We start from the raw sequence: 14,983 nt of genomic DNA on the forward strand, positions 1-14,983 counted from the left end.
GGAACAAAGTGTTGTCCTTTTTATATAAACTTCCTGAACTCTTCTCCACAGGCATAAGTGGGCTAACCCAATCCTGTGACGTGCAGGAGACCTGGTTCGAACTCAGTCAGTCACAAGAGCAAGATTAACTAGGGAGTGTGACGGCTAGCCTTAGAAGGGCTAAGGGCTGTTCAACTATATTCTTATGGAGGCCAAATGACGATTTCTGTGACACTCCCTTCTAACGTAGCCTGTGATAATTATAGGGGGGAACAGAAGGCACAACCATGTTCCAGAGCATCTTAGCTTTCAGGAATGGGGTCATAAAAGGTTATAGCCAAAACGATTCAAACACTAGAGTCAAATTCATAGGAAGAAAAATGGATTTAGCATGCCACAGTAGCTATGTTTCCATGAACTTGTCCAGGGATTTTTATTTATTTATTTGTCAATATTTACAAAGTTTTGCATAAAAAATAGATGCGACAGTTGCCTGCTAGGGTGCGTTTCCATTTTAAATCTCTTGTGTCGATGAAAACAGCTGGACGTGATGATTTAACTAGTGTCGAATAAATTTGTCGTGATTGAAGTGTTTCAGTTGCCCATTTAGGCAAATTGCGCATTAATAAATAGGTGGGAGGGCAAACAGGCTAACGCTTATCTGTTTCACTTCTCAGGTAGCACACGAAAGCCAGGATGGATAGAATGCAATAATTGACTAATATTCGCCATATTCTAATTAATCTCATGTGCCAACGTATCTCCACGGTACCGTGCCATGGTGATACTTGGCTAGTGAAACTTTCCAGCCAACCAGAAAAGCAAGTCCAAGCAATTCAGGTATTCTTGAAAGTCAGGACAATCCTTGTCCTGCAAAGAAACATTTTATAGTTGGGAAAAAATGGATTTTGCAAGACAGAGGCATTTAGAATGAATTGTGAGTGGAACTTTATAGTTACACGGTGACATCACATGTCCTAGGTGCCTTCAAAATAATTTGACAATCATCATTTATTTCAAAAGCACAGTTTCCATCATCATTTGTCCCAATAAAGAAAGTTATACACCCCTGACTAATGGATCCAAACGTTGTCAATCTTTAGATCATTTCTCCAATATCTCTATTTCCATTACACATGTGTCTCTTTTTTTTGGGCATGATTGCTTTTGTCAAACTAACCTGGATCAATGGAAACATGTCTACTGGCTCCAGAAACTGGCGCCAGAAGATACTGTTTACCACAGAGAGCTTTTGATTCTATCTGTTCTCCTCTACTTTTCCTAGCTGGCAAAGTACCAGGATGTTGTCTCTGGATTTGAATCTGAATTTAAAGAAATGCATTTTAAAGTTGAATCTGAATGCATCTGAGATGTTGAATATCTGAAACTTTAATAAACGGGAAATTATAGTTTGTGAACTTGATACACGGACAATGAATGCAATATCTACCATATTGAAACGGAATATGTAAATATTTAATGTGTAGATTCAATTGAAATTAAATTTAAAAACTGAATGCAGTATTCATTAAATGCAAATTCAATTTCTGAATTCAATGATTCAATTGGTGCATTACAAATGTAAAAATAATACATTCAAATTTAATATCCCAATACAAATGCAAAATTATGGAATTCAAATGACTCTGGGTAATTCTGTGGCACTAATTACCCCTCACACTCATTATTCTCAACAAGGAAGCAGAGAAGGTCTGGTGAATTGGGCCTGAAGTAATTACATTTTAATTCTGATTAATCTTAAACGTAGCGGTTAATTAATTTCACTCTAACTGCATTTTGTTTCTTTAAATATAATCTTGTGTCAGTTGGGATGTAAGTAGATTTGACCCTCTGTCTTAAATCTAATTACAGATAAGGCAAAATAGCTCAGATCGTCATTTTGCTTAATGCTTATCTTGTGTAATGAATTGCCAATAGGGAAATTGTGTGCATGTGTGCACGTGCGTTTGTGCGGGTATTGAAACTTAATACCACAACTCTTTAAATCCTCTGAAATATCCTGACTAATATATGTTCATTATACTTGCAGTCTTTGCGAACCTTTTTGCAATCTTTCCTCTTTGCTCTTTTCAAAATGGAATCTTTTGGCAAAATAAGTGTCTCTTTTACACAGCAAGTCAGCCCCAGCTGCAGAATACATTACCATCTGAATTTATGTTAATTTTACTTATTGCTTCTTTCCCTCAAGCTGCTGTCACTTCCCTTATCATGTTAGAGCGAGTATCTGCAGTAAGGCATGAAATCCACAGCATCCAGCCAGGGGTTTAAAGGCTGAGCCATTCAACACATCTGGCCTTAGACTAGTGTCCAAAAAGGTATTACAGAAAGAGACGCAGACGTTCACTGGATATGAAAACCCAGAGCGAAAGGGAAGGCAGCCCTGATGGTTCTCTCACGCACATACAGGCACACACGCATGCATGTACAACACACACTTTTACACATACAGTGCCTTCAGAAAGTATTCAGACCCCTTGACTTTTCCCACATTTTGTTACGTTACAGCCTTATTCTAAAATGGCTTAAAAAATCCTTAGCAGTCTACACACAATACTCCATAATGACAAAGCGAAAACAGGTTTTTTGATTAATTTTTTCTCCAAATGTATCAAAAATTTAAAAAAGTGAAACCATCTTTACATAAATATTCAGACCCTTTGCGATGAGACTCGAAATTGAGCACAGGTGCATCCAGTTTCCATTGATCATCCTTGAGATGTTTCTACAACTTTATTGGTAAATTCAATTGATTGGACAGGCACACACCTGTCTATATAAGGTCCCACAGTTGACAGTGCATGTCAGATCAAAAAACAAGCCATGAGGTTGAAGGAATGGTCCGTAGAGCTTCGAGACAGGATTGTGTCGAGGGGCAGATCTGGGGAAGGGTACCAAAAACTGTCTGCAGCATTGAAAGTCCCCAAGAATACAGTGGCCTCCATCATTCTTAAATGGAAGATGTTTGGAACCACCAAGCCTCTTCCTAGAGCTGGCCGCCCGGCCAAACTGAGCAATCAGGGAAGAAGGGTCTTAGTCACCTCGCTGACTAAGACCCCGATGGTCACTCTGACAGAGCTCCTCTGTGGAGATGGGAGAACCTTCCAGAAGGACAACCATCTCTGTAGCACTCCACCAATCAGACCTTTATGGTAGAGTGACCAGACGGAAGCCACTCCTCAGTAAAAGGCACATGATAGCCCACTTGGAGTTTGCCAAAAGGCACCATAAGACTCTCAGACCATGAAAAACAAGATTATCTGGACTGATGACACCAAGATTGAACTCTTTGGCCTGAATGCCAAGCGTCATGTCTGGAGGAAACTTGGCACCATCCCTACGGTGAAGCGTGGTGGCAGCATCATGCTGTGGGGATGTTGTTCAGCGGCAGAGACTGGGAGACTAGTCAGGATCGAGGCAAAGCTGAACGGAGTAAAGTACAGAGAGATCCTTGATGAAAACATGCTCAGGACCTCAGACTGGGGTGAAGGTTCACCTTCCAACAGGACAACGAACCTAAGCACACAGCCAAGACAAAGCAGGAGTGGCTTCAGAACAAGTCTCTGAATGTCCTTGAGTGTCCCAGCCAGAGTCCAGACTTGAACCTGATCGATCGAACATCTCTGGAGAGACCTGAAAACAACCTGGCAGAGCCTGAGAGGATCTGCAGAGAAGAATGCAAATTCAGGTGTGCCAAGCTTTTAGCGTCATTCCCAATAAGACTCGAGGCAGTAATCGCTTCCAAAGGTGCTTCAAGAAAGTACTGAGTAAAGGGTCTGAGTATTTTCCGAAGGTACTGTAGATGTGACCAAGAAATTGGCCTTCAGGTAACCTTGCATGTCAGGCTTGTAAACTCTATACAGTGTCTGGTAAATTGGCCTAGCCTTCAAAAACCTGGTTGCCTACTGCCAGGAGGCTGACACTTGTGACAATATTCCCAATCACTAATAAAATATAAACAAATTCTTTATTGACCACAAAATCAACATTTTGCAATGGCCATCAGTCTCCGGACTTGAACCCCATTGAAAACATGTGGTTTGAATTGAAGAGGGCAGTCCATTAGGGCAGACAATGATATCAAGGATCTGGAAAGATTCTGTATGGCGGAATGGTCTAAGATCCATCCCAAGGTTCTCCAATCCATAAAACATTTGAGAAAAAGGCATAGTGTCGTTTTCCTCGCAAGGGGATGGTACTAGAGTTCTGGAAACAGGGGTGCCAGTCATTTTGACCCGGATCTTTTTTAGATTGCCTTTATTACTTGTTAAACAAAATATTGTTTCCCGAGCCATTGTATTAGTATAAAATAATATTATTTCCGGATTTCTTTTTAGCATACAATATAGCTCAGTATTTGTATTATTTATTTTATAAAGTCTTTTTTTTGTTCATCTTTATCAATGGTGTCAATTATGGACCTGGCTGTATTTGAACCCAGGTCTGCTCTGTAGTCAACTTGGCTGTTTAGTAGTTTACCCATAAACCATCATTCCTGTACCTGTTGTGTTTGCCTGCCATTTGTCATTGATCCTCTTTCACCTGACACCTCATGTCTCTGCTTGTGCCATATTTTGAGCGTGTGTGTCTGTGTATCTATGTCTCTGTGTGTGTGCTCGGTATTCTCTGTATTCTCATTGTTTGGAATGCAGGCTAAATTGTAAACACTTCCTTGTAGCTCAAGGTCTAAGTAGGTATGTGTTGGTTGTGCCAGAGGGAGGGTGGAGATGATAGATAGCAACACACCTGCAGGTGTATCATGAGGTCTACTGACAGACAGACAGATATAGCTCACTGACTCACAGATAGTTTTAAGGAGGTCATCTTGTCTATATGTAGCTGTGTGATGTAGCTGCACTTGGTATGCATGCTGTTAAAGAGCAGCATGGTCTTCCTACCAATAGGGGACTCTCACACAGGAGTCTGTGCTGACCGTTTGTTTCTATGTGTGTTTGTGCTACACGAGGTGTTTTGCGTTTAGCAGCGTACATAGGTCATCGCCTCTGTGTTAATAATGTGTTAAAAATGTCCCTGGTGTTTTTGTGTGTTTGTGTTAGCCAGGCATGTGTGGGGAGCCTTATTTTCCTATTTGGGGGGGGGGGGTCGGGCGGTGCTGGGAGCGGGAGCTTGCCTGCTGGAAATTTAAAAGAGGCTCTCAGTGGGAGAGCTGTTTGGAGCTGCGGACCCCTGCTGACACCACCTCCCTGGCTTTCTAAAAGACCTCAGGTGCTGATACAGGTTCTTGTGCCTGTCCACTCCGGCTCTCTTCTCCACACGCACACGCAGTGTGTGTTTATTTTCCCCAGTCGCGATGGAGACTGACATCCTCCTTGGGCAAGGGGGAATAGCCCACATACAGGCCACGGATGAATTGCCTCTCCCTCTGTTTAATATAAAATAACTTGAGACTTGACGTGGAGTTGGAGACTCGGGACTCGACTTTCACTTGAGACTGATGACTTTGTTACATTTTGTCACTCATTTTGTGGCACAGAGTCTCAGCGGTTTACTCTACATTCAGCCAGAGACAGACGCCACAGCATCGCACATACAAAAAACATGCAACAGATTGGCTATGGAAATGCACACACAGCCCTCTGATTGAACCAGCAAACTGTCAATCAACACAGGTCGGGTGAGCTAGCGAACAGATTGTTGATTTTCTGTACAGCTATAGGATCGGGTGCAGTGCAAACGTCAAATTGTAGGGAGAGAGGATTGCCATAAATAAATATGCAGCTCCAAAAATAGTTTGGTAATCAAGAATATTGATTGTTTACTTTGCAAGCTCACCAACAATGGGGCACCAAGCAACAATTACTAGCATAGTACTACTGGTCTTTTGGTATGTCAAAATTGCTTGACATGTATCATTTACTTATGAAGCTTGCATTTAGAATTTGTTGCTTAAAATATATATTATCATTATATTGGAGACAAAATAATGTAAAGGGTTGTCAGGTAGCATCAATAAATAGACAAAGATTTGTAGTTGAACTGGTGCTGTCACGATACCAGAATTTTTACTTTGATACCGATACCAGGTTTATTATCATGGTACTTGATACCATCACGATACTCCATACCAAAACTATACCAAAACGATAGCAAGGCAAACAAAGAAGGCATATGAATGGCACTTGATCCAGCCAGAGTTCAATATCATTATTATTTATTTTTATTATGTTAATTTTTTCAGTTACTGCCATGTATGCATTAATGAATAAATTATACAATCATACAATAAATTTGACTTTGGTAAAAACAATCTAACTACACAACATCACAATGGTAATCATGTATTTTAATGGTAAATCTCTGATAAACTGGGTAAATCAAGATGTAGCGTAGGCCTATCCACAATACAGGTCAATGCATATTCAATAGGTGTGTGTGCATGCATTGAGTTAAACTTGTTTTGGCTGATGTCAGAGGCTACAGATGAAAAATATCTGTTTCCCTTCCGTTTGGTACTTATTTTATTGTATTGATCAACAGCATTTGCATAGAAGAAATCTCTTCTTTTATAAAATACCTAATGCCTTCATTCACACACACAGTGAGAGAGACTGGAGGTACATCACCTAATGTAACAGGTGAGAGACATGAGGGAGGCGAAGAGAAGGAATAACGTTTTTGGCAATGACTGTAGTTTTTGGTGACAGTCAGCTTTGAAATCAGCATATTTTGGGTTATGGTTTGTATATTACAACAAACAAAGCACTAGTGTAGTGAATTTATGTAAGCATCAGCTGGGAAGGAAAGTTAGCCTACAAAGATTGAATATATCGGTAGCTAGCTTCCATCTTGCATTGTAAAGTGTTATAGTCTAATGGACAATGTTTTGTTTCTGCATGCTGCATTGCATTATTCAGGTGTGTTCTGTGCAGCATGAGTGGGGCGTTAATATGATGCAGCCCAGACTCCCAGTGAGTGCAGTAATTCCTCAGGACAGGCTAGAGTTTCTGTAGCATTGAGTAAGTGGAGCAGGCATGGTGCAGGCACGGTGTGCTCTCGCTATAAGGTGACATCGGCTGCGCCGCCAATAGACTCTCTCAATCAGTAGACGACATGAGACACATTTGACAGAAGTACCGAAAGTAACAAAAATTCTAATACTGAAGTGTTTTTCATGTTCTAGTTTCGGTCTACTGCGCAATACTAAGTTGATCAAGTTATTGCATGTATAGTTTAAAAAATATATTTTTTACTTGCTCTTAGATTGCATGACTTGGAGCTGACTCGAGACTTGACCCATTCTACTTGGGACTTGACTTGAGACTCAGACCTTGGTACTTGAGACTTGCTTGTGACTCTAATAACAGTGACTTGATCCCACCTGTGATCACTGACAGTTCTTTGTGAGCGGATCTATAGTCAGGCAGAACAGCATGATATGGCTTCATCCAAAATGGCACTGTATTCCCTGTACAGAGCACTACTTTTGAATGGACACTTTTTTTAATCAAAACTGGTCAAAACTATTGCACTATATAGGTTAATGTGACCCATTTCAGATGCAGTCTGATACATGCATGATCCTGCTTATAGAGACTGACTGGAAAGGCTTCCACTGGTTGATTATGAAGGCTTGCCTCATACAGATGTAGGATCTGAATTTGATTACCCTGTTTGCAGGAGAACTTTCCTGCAATGAAGGACATTTAAAAATCGTGGTATATTTGGGGGTTTATAAATGCGTCTGAAGTTTTTAATTTCCACTTTGAAATTTCAGACTTGATTTTCCCTTATGAAAAATGTATCAAAAAGGTCAATTAAATATAATCCACATAATTGACATTTCCTGTTTAGGCAAGATTATTTTCCTGCTGTAGCAAACTAGCTCAATTTAAGATATTACTGTACATCTGTACCGCAGATGCTCAGGCTGCAGATTGCCTGGTATTGCAGTGTGGAGCTGTGGAAAGATGGGCACAGTAACAGTTTGGCCTTAGGCAACCTATTAGCCCCAAAATACTCCTCCTCTGCTACATTTCTGGCTCACCTCAAGTACAAAGTACAGCACAAAGTACATCAAATATTCTATATTCTATATATTCTATATTCGCCATCCTGCGTCCAGCGTTTGTCCTTTTGTTTCCTCACAGTCAAAGACCATCTCAGTGCAGGTAAATTTCCAACATAATAATGTCCGGAAAGGAGTAGATGGAATGGCATCAAACACCTGGAAACCAAGTGTTTGCTGTATTTGATACCATTCCACTGATTCCACTCCAGTCATTACCACGAGCCCGATCTCCCCAATTAAGGTGCCACCAACCTCCTGTTGTATCCATCCTAGCTTGCAGCTCTTTAGTCGACTACTGCCCATTTCCCTGTTCTCACCTGTGCTTTTCCTATCACTGTTAGAAATATCCTACTCCAGTATTGTAAGAAACCGTTTGAATGACTAAATAGAAATAAGTCATATGATCTTTTTTCAACTCATTCCAAATACCCCAACTAAAGCGTTGTGTGAGATGAAATGTATAATTTATGCATGCAGGAGGTTGTGGGGACCTCCATGCAACCACAGGCCAGTGTGAAGAAACTAGTTCGATGACAAAGCTCTTTTATCCTTCCCCAGCACTAGGAGGGCGACAGTTCCTGTATACCTCTACTATCTCACTTTGAGGCCACGCTCAAACAGTCAAATGGAGGCCAGTCTCTCTCTCTGTTGTTATTAATGACAATGGCAGCCTTAATAGCGCGTCGTGTAGCTCTGAAAATGGCTGCCCAAGCTTGGTAAACACTTGAATTTCCTCCTGCCTGTCACTAATGATATAAGGGAAGATGGCGGCGAGGGGAATGAATTAAATAAAGGGGATTATGTCTTCTCTCTCTGGCTGACAAGTCCATCAGAGCCTGAAAACATATTTGCCTTGCTCATCACTGCCTCTCGACAAAACAGACGGCTATAGCCCACTTTGTCTTTTTTTTTTTGTGTGTGTGTGTGGGTCTTGATGCATATTATTCTATGCTTGCACCACTCACTGTTTCAATCATTGTAGTCTGTTTGCATACAGTATGTCAAGCACTAGTCTATTATACTGACACAACCAAACCTCTCACGCAACACCTAGCCTGAAAGCCCAATCTGAGATGTTGATAGATGTTGATGTTGATATGAGCACATTCCCCCAGAAAAAGGAACACATAGTTTGGTTGCTATGAGGAAATTCTTCTTTGTAATCTCTTAAGACAGGTGCCTGATGCTGTTCATGTTTCCCCATGTGTCCTCAAAAAAAGTCACTTGGCACTTAGCTGACCTAGAAAAATAAATCCTATGCTTCCTGACTACACTGAATTGAATAGCCAACCCTTTTTCCTTCACCACGCCGAGGGCTCCCTGGAGTTCTGGGCCGTGACAACAATTGATAGGGCTTCTAACTATAGCATAACCAAGGGGATAAGGGTTCTTTAAAAGGTAAACATCCCGAGCCAACCTTGGAGATCCATTTTTCATTACCACACTTTGAAGCCAAGCACGGCATGAAAGAGCATTTAAAAAAAAAAGTAGTACTTCAGCTAATAAGCATTTAGTAAGTGCATGTACTGGTAGCTGCTAACATGGTAATGAGCCAGAGGGGGCTGGGAGAAATGAATTCAGGAGGCTGAGGAATGGGATTGGTAGCAGGGTACACGCCATATCAGTCAAGTCAAATTATATAAAATAACATTTTAGAACAACAAATATTACTGCCTAAGCCCTTTAGCAGCAGAAAATGGCTGCTTTTCAGGTAACGTATTGCATGGCATCCAAGACCCAGGTACGTTAATGTTATTTAAGGGATTGTTATGATTTCATATCAGATTATATGTGTGGTGGTAAGGTGTTTTGTTAGATAAGGGCCAAAGTGGTTTCTGCCTCGTTTTCTCATGTTGACCAGTTTGGATGGCTTATCCATTTGGAACTGTCTATCGTCTTTTCCTCTCTTCTTCTTTGAGTGACCTCCATAAATGTGTCAGTACAAAGCTCTGCTATTGGATATAAACTATTCATTGGTCCATAAAACAGGTATTTCAAGAGCTGGTCATCTTAAAATGTTGTTGATTGTAAAAACTGAGACACAGTGTGCTTCAACAGATTGGAATCCATTATTTTTGGGGGTTGTGGGCTCCAATAGTTCTTAATGTCAAAATCAAAGAAAAAAAGTAATTTAGTAATGCAGAGAGGGGTAAACTGACACCTATGATTTATGTGGGTATTCGTTTGATACACAGTACAGGATAGGCCTACTTTTCTGAAAACCAGTTATTTTCTTTAAATGCCTGGTTTGGGCATGATTAATCATTTTGCATTTGTAATATGTAGTTATTCATGCCAATAGGCTATATCAAATCTTTGCCTGCCTTTTTCAGTGACAGGCTCTACTTCCTTGTCGGATAAACCTCAGATTATTAATTTTGCGGTGTACGCTTGGCACCGTCTCCCGTCTGCAGCAGGTTCCCTTTGAATTGTCAGTCAAATGCTGTATCCGTCACCTTTTCAGGTCCAATTAAGAATTTATACTCCATTAGAATTGCAGAGAGATTCCAAATACCCTGACAGGGAGAGAGTGAGTCAGAGGGATGGAGTGTGGGATTGGGGTAGATAATGAGTAGACACTTACGCTAGCAACAACTAGCGAATGCTTTGAGATTACATAAGTGGATGCTCCCAACCACAATCCTGACAAGCCGACAATCGTTATTTTGTATTTGCTGGTGAGAATCTCCTCATTAAGCATAGGCCTACTAAAAGCTCTAAGGCAAGGGTGCCAAACTCATTTTTCCCCGGGGGGCACATTCGGTCTGCAATGTGGTCTGGAGAGCCACATTGAACATTTTATATACACTGCTCAAAAAAATAAAGGGAACACTTAAACAACACAATATAACTCCAAATCAATCACACTTCTGTGAAATCAAACTGTCCACTTAGGAAGCAACACTGATTGACAATAAATCTCACATGCTGTTGTGCAAATGGAATAGACAACAGGTGGAAAATATAGGCCTTTAGCAAGACACCCCCAATAAAGGAGTGGTTCTGCAGGTGGGGACCACAGACCACTTCTCAGTTCCTATGCTTCCTGGCTGATGTTTTGGTCACTTTTGAATGCTGGCGGTGCTTTCACTCTAGTGGTAGCATGTCTACAACTCACACAAGTGGCTCAGGTGTAGTGCAGCTCATCCAGGATGGCACATCAATGCGAGCTGTGGCAAGAAGGTTTGCTGTGTCTGTCAGCGTAGTGTCCAGAGCATGGAGGCGCTACCAGGAGACGTGGAGGAGGCCGTAGGAGGGCAACAATCCAGCAGCAGGACCGCTACCTCCGCCTTTGTGCAAGGAGGAGCAGGAGGAGCACTGCCAGAGCCCTGCAAAATGACCTCCAGCAGGCCACAAATGTGCATGTGTCTGCTCAAACGGTCAGAAACGGACTCCATGAGGGTGGTATGATGGCCCGACATCCACAGGTGGGGGTTGTGCTTACAGCCCAACACCGTGCAGGACGTTTGGCATTTGCCAGAGAACACCAAGATTGGCAAATTCGCCACTGGCGCCCTGTGCTCTTCACAGATGAAAGCAGGTTCACACTGAGCACATGTGACAGACGTGACAGTCGAGACGCCGTGGAGAACATTCTGCTGCCTGCAACATCCTCCAGCATGACTGGTTTGGCAGTGGGTCAGTCATGGTGTGGGGTGGCATTTCTTTGGGGGGCCGCACAGCCCTCCATGTGCTCGCCAGACTGCCATTAGGTACCGAGATGAGATCCTCAGACCCCTTGTGAGACCATATGCTGGTGCGGTTGGCCCTGGGTTCCTCCTAATGCAAGACAATGCTAGACCTCATGTGGCTGGAGTGTGTCAGCAGTTCCTGCAAGAGAAAGGCATTGATGCTATGGACTGGCCCGCCCGTTCCCCAGACCTGAATCCAATTGAGCACATCTGGGACATCATGTCTCGCTCCATCCACCAACGCCACGTTGCACCACATACTGTCCAGGAGTTGGCGGATGCTTTAGTCCAGGTCTGGGAGGAGATCCATCAGGAGACCATCCGCCACCTCATCAGGAGCATGCCCAGGCGTTGTAGGGAGGTCATACAGGCACGTGGAGGCCACACACACTACTGAGCCTCATTTTGACTTGTTTTAAGGACATTACATCAAAGTTGGATCAGCCTGTAGTGTTTTTTTCCACTTTTAATTTTGAGTGTGACTCCAAATCCAGACCTCCATGGTTTGATAAATTTGATTTCCATTGATAATTTTTGTGTGATTTTGTTGTCAGCACATTCGACTATGTAAAGAAAAAAGTATTTAATAAGAATATTTCATTCATTCAGATCTAGGATGTTATTTTAGTGTTCCATTTTATTTTTTTTGAGCAGTGTATTTCCTCACTGTCAAAATTAGCCAAAGAAATTGTCCTCTATCCATACTTTGGGGAATTTTTGATGCTCCCTGACAGTCTAGCTTTCATTTCAGTGATTATTAATGAGCTGGACACAGTCAAGAAACTGTATGAATGTAGGTCCATTATCATTTCTACACAGTTTAGATTTCATGTTGTGTGGGTGCTTTGCTGCAGGAGGGACTGGTGCACTTCACAAAATAATGGCATCATGAGGGAGGAAAACTGTGGATATATTGAAGCAACATCTCAAGACATCAGGAAGTTAAAGCTTGGTCATGAATGGGTCTTCCAAATGGCCACTGACCACAAGCATACTTCCAAAGTTGTGGCAAAATGGCTTAAGGACAACAAAGTCAAGGTATTGGAGTGGCCATCACAAAGTCCTGACCTCAATCCGATAGAAAATGTGTGGGCAGAACTGAAAAAGGGTGTGCGAGCAAGGAGGCCTACAAACCTGACTCAGTTACACCAAAATTCACCCAACTTATTGTGGGAAGCTTGTGGAAGGCTACCCAAAACATTTGACCCAAGTTAAACAATTTAAAGGCAATGCTACCAAATACTAATTGAGTGTATGTAAACTTCTGACCCACTGGGAATGTGATGAAAGGAATAAAAGCTGAAATAAATCATTCTCTACTATTCTTCTGACATTTCACATTCTTAAAATAAAGTGGTGATCCTAACTGACCTAAAACAGGGAATTTGACTAGGATTAAATGTCAGGAATTGTGACAAACTGAGTTTAAATGTATTGGGCTAAGGTGTATGCAAACCTCCGACTTCAACTGTACAATTATCTGTAAGGTTCCTCTGTCGAGCAGTGAATTTCAAACACAGATTCAACCACAAAGACCAGGGAAGTTTCCCAATGCCTCACAAAAAGGACATCTATTGGTAGATGGGTAAAAAGTAAAAAGCAGACATTGAATATCCGTTTGAGCATGGTGCAGTTATTAATTACACTTTGGATGGTTTATCAATATACCTAATCACTACAAATATACTTTATTGCTAACTCAGTTGCCAGAGAGGAAGGAAACCACTCAGGGATTTCCCTGTGAGGCCAATGGTGAATTTAAACAGCTACAGAGTTTAATGGCTGTGATAGGAGAAAAGTTAGGATGGATCAACAACATTGCAGTTACTCTGCAATACTAACCTCATTGACAGAGTGAAAAGAAGGAACCCTGTACAGAATTAAAAAATATTCCAAAACATGCATCCTGTTTGCAACAAGGCACTAAAGTATAACTGCGTAACTTTTTGTCCTGAATACAAAGTGTTATGTTTGGGGAAAATCCCATACAAGACATTAAGTACTACTCTCCATATTTTCAAGCATAGTGGTGGCTGCATCATGTTATGATTATGGTTGTAATCATTATGGATTGGGGAGTTTTTCACAATAAAACACAAACTAAATGGAGCTAAGCACAGAAAAAAAATCCTAGAGGAAAACCTGGTTCAGTTTGCTTTCCACTACACACTGGGGGATTAATTCACCTTTCAGTAGGACAATAACCTAAAACACAAGGCCAAATCTACACTGTAGTTGCTTACCAAGAAGACAGTGATTGTTCCTGAGTGACTGAGTTACAGTTTTGACTTAGTCTGCTTGAAAATCTATGGCAAGACCCATTTGACCCAGAAAGACTTACAGCTTTAATCAATGCCAAAGATGATTCTAACATAGATTGACTTAGGGGTGTGAAACTTATATATATATAATTTACATGTTTCATTTTCAATACATTTGCAAAGATTTTTAAAAACATGTGGGTCATGAGGTCGAAGAAATTGTCCGTGGAGCTCCAAGACAGGATTGTGTCGAGGCACAGATCTGGGGAAGGCTACCTAAGCATTTCTGCAGCATTGAAGGTCCCCAAGAACATGGCTTATGTTTGGGAAATTAACATTCAATTCTCTGGCAAAAGTTCTGGTGGACATTCCTGCAGCCAGCATGCCAATTGCACCCTCCCTAAAAACTTACGGTGCACCTGTGAATTGATCATGCTGTTTAATCAATTAATGATGTGCCACATCTGTCAGGTGGTTTGATTATCTTGGCAAAGGAGAAATGCTCACTAACAGGGACGTAAACCAATTTGTGCATATGCAAAATGTATTTTCTTTTTTCAGCCCATGAAACATGGGACCAACACTACTTCTTGTGTTTTTATTTTTGTTCAGTATATTATCTGCTTTCTGGTCACTGAACACTGATTGTGTGAAGAGAAAAAAGTTACAACCTTCCCAGTGATTCAGTGTTTCTTTGAGCTGTGGATCTCTTTTAGGGCAGATGTTTTTTAAATTTTTAGCCTCCATGCTTCCTAGCATCCTCCTTTCCTTTGACTCTTTCCACATCAATCAGTTGCTGCACACTTCCTACTCCCCAAGATTTTGCAGTGATGAAATCCATATCAAACCTTGGGCAGGCCTTCCCTTTAAAGGCCTCTTAAGGGGCAAGATAAGGTGTGCTGTGCAGCTGGTGGTCAGAGATGACAACAGTTCAGCCAACGTTGTCACTACATCAGGTGCCTCACTTCCAGGCAATGCTGGCCACGGTGCCTCTCCTGCCACCG

The 14,983-nt window shown here is 41.5% G+C and overlaps 1 protein-coding gene across 1 annotated transcript in view; it reads left to right on the forward strand.

Moving 5' to 3' along the window:
- Positions 1-14,983, forward strand: part of LOC109888954 (serine/threonine-protein kinase 32C) — a 143,419-nt gene that overhangs the window by 56,685 nt on the left and 71,751 nt on the right. The gene's annotated exons all lie outside the window — the stretch shown is intronic.

The sequence above is a fragment of the Oncorhynchus kisutch genome, linkage group LG4, assembly GCF_002021735.2.
Source record: "Oncorhynchus kisutch isolate 150728-3 linkage group LG4, Okis_V2, whole genome shotgun sequence".
NCBI lineage: Eukaryota > Metazoa > Chordata > Actinopteri > Salmoniformes > Salmonidae > Oncorhynchus > Oncorhynchus kisutch.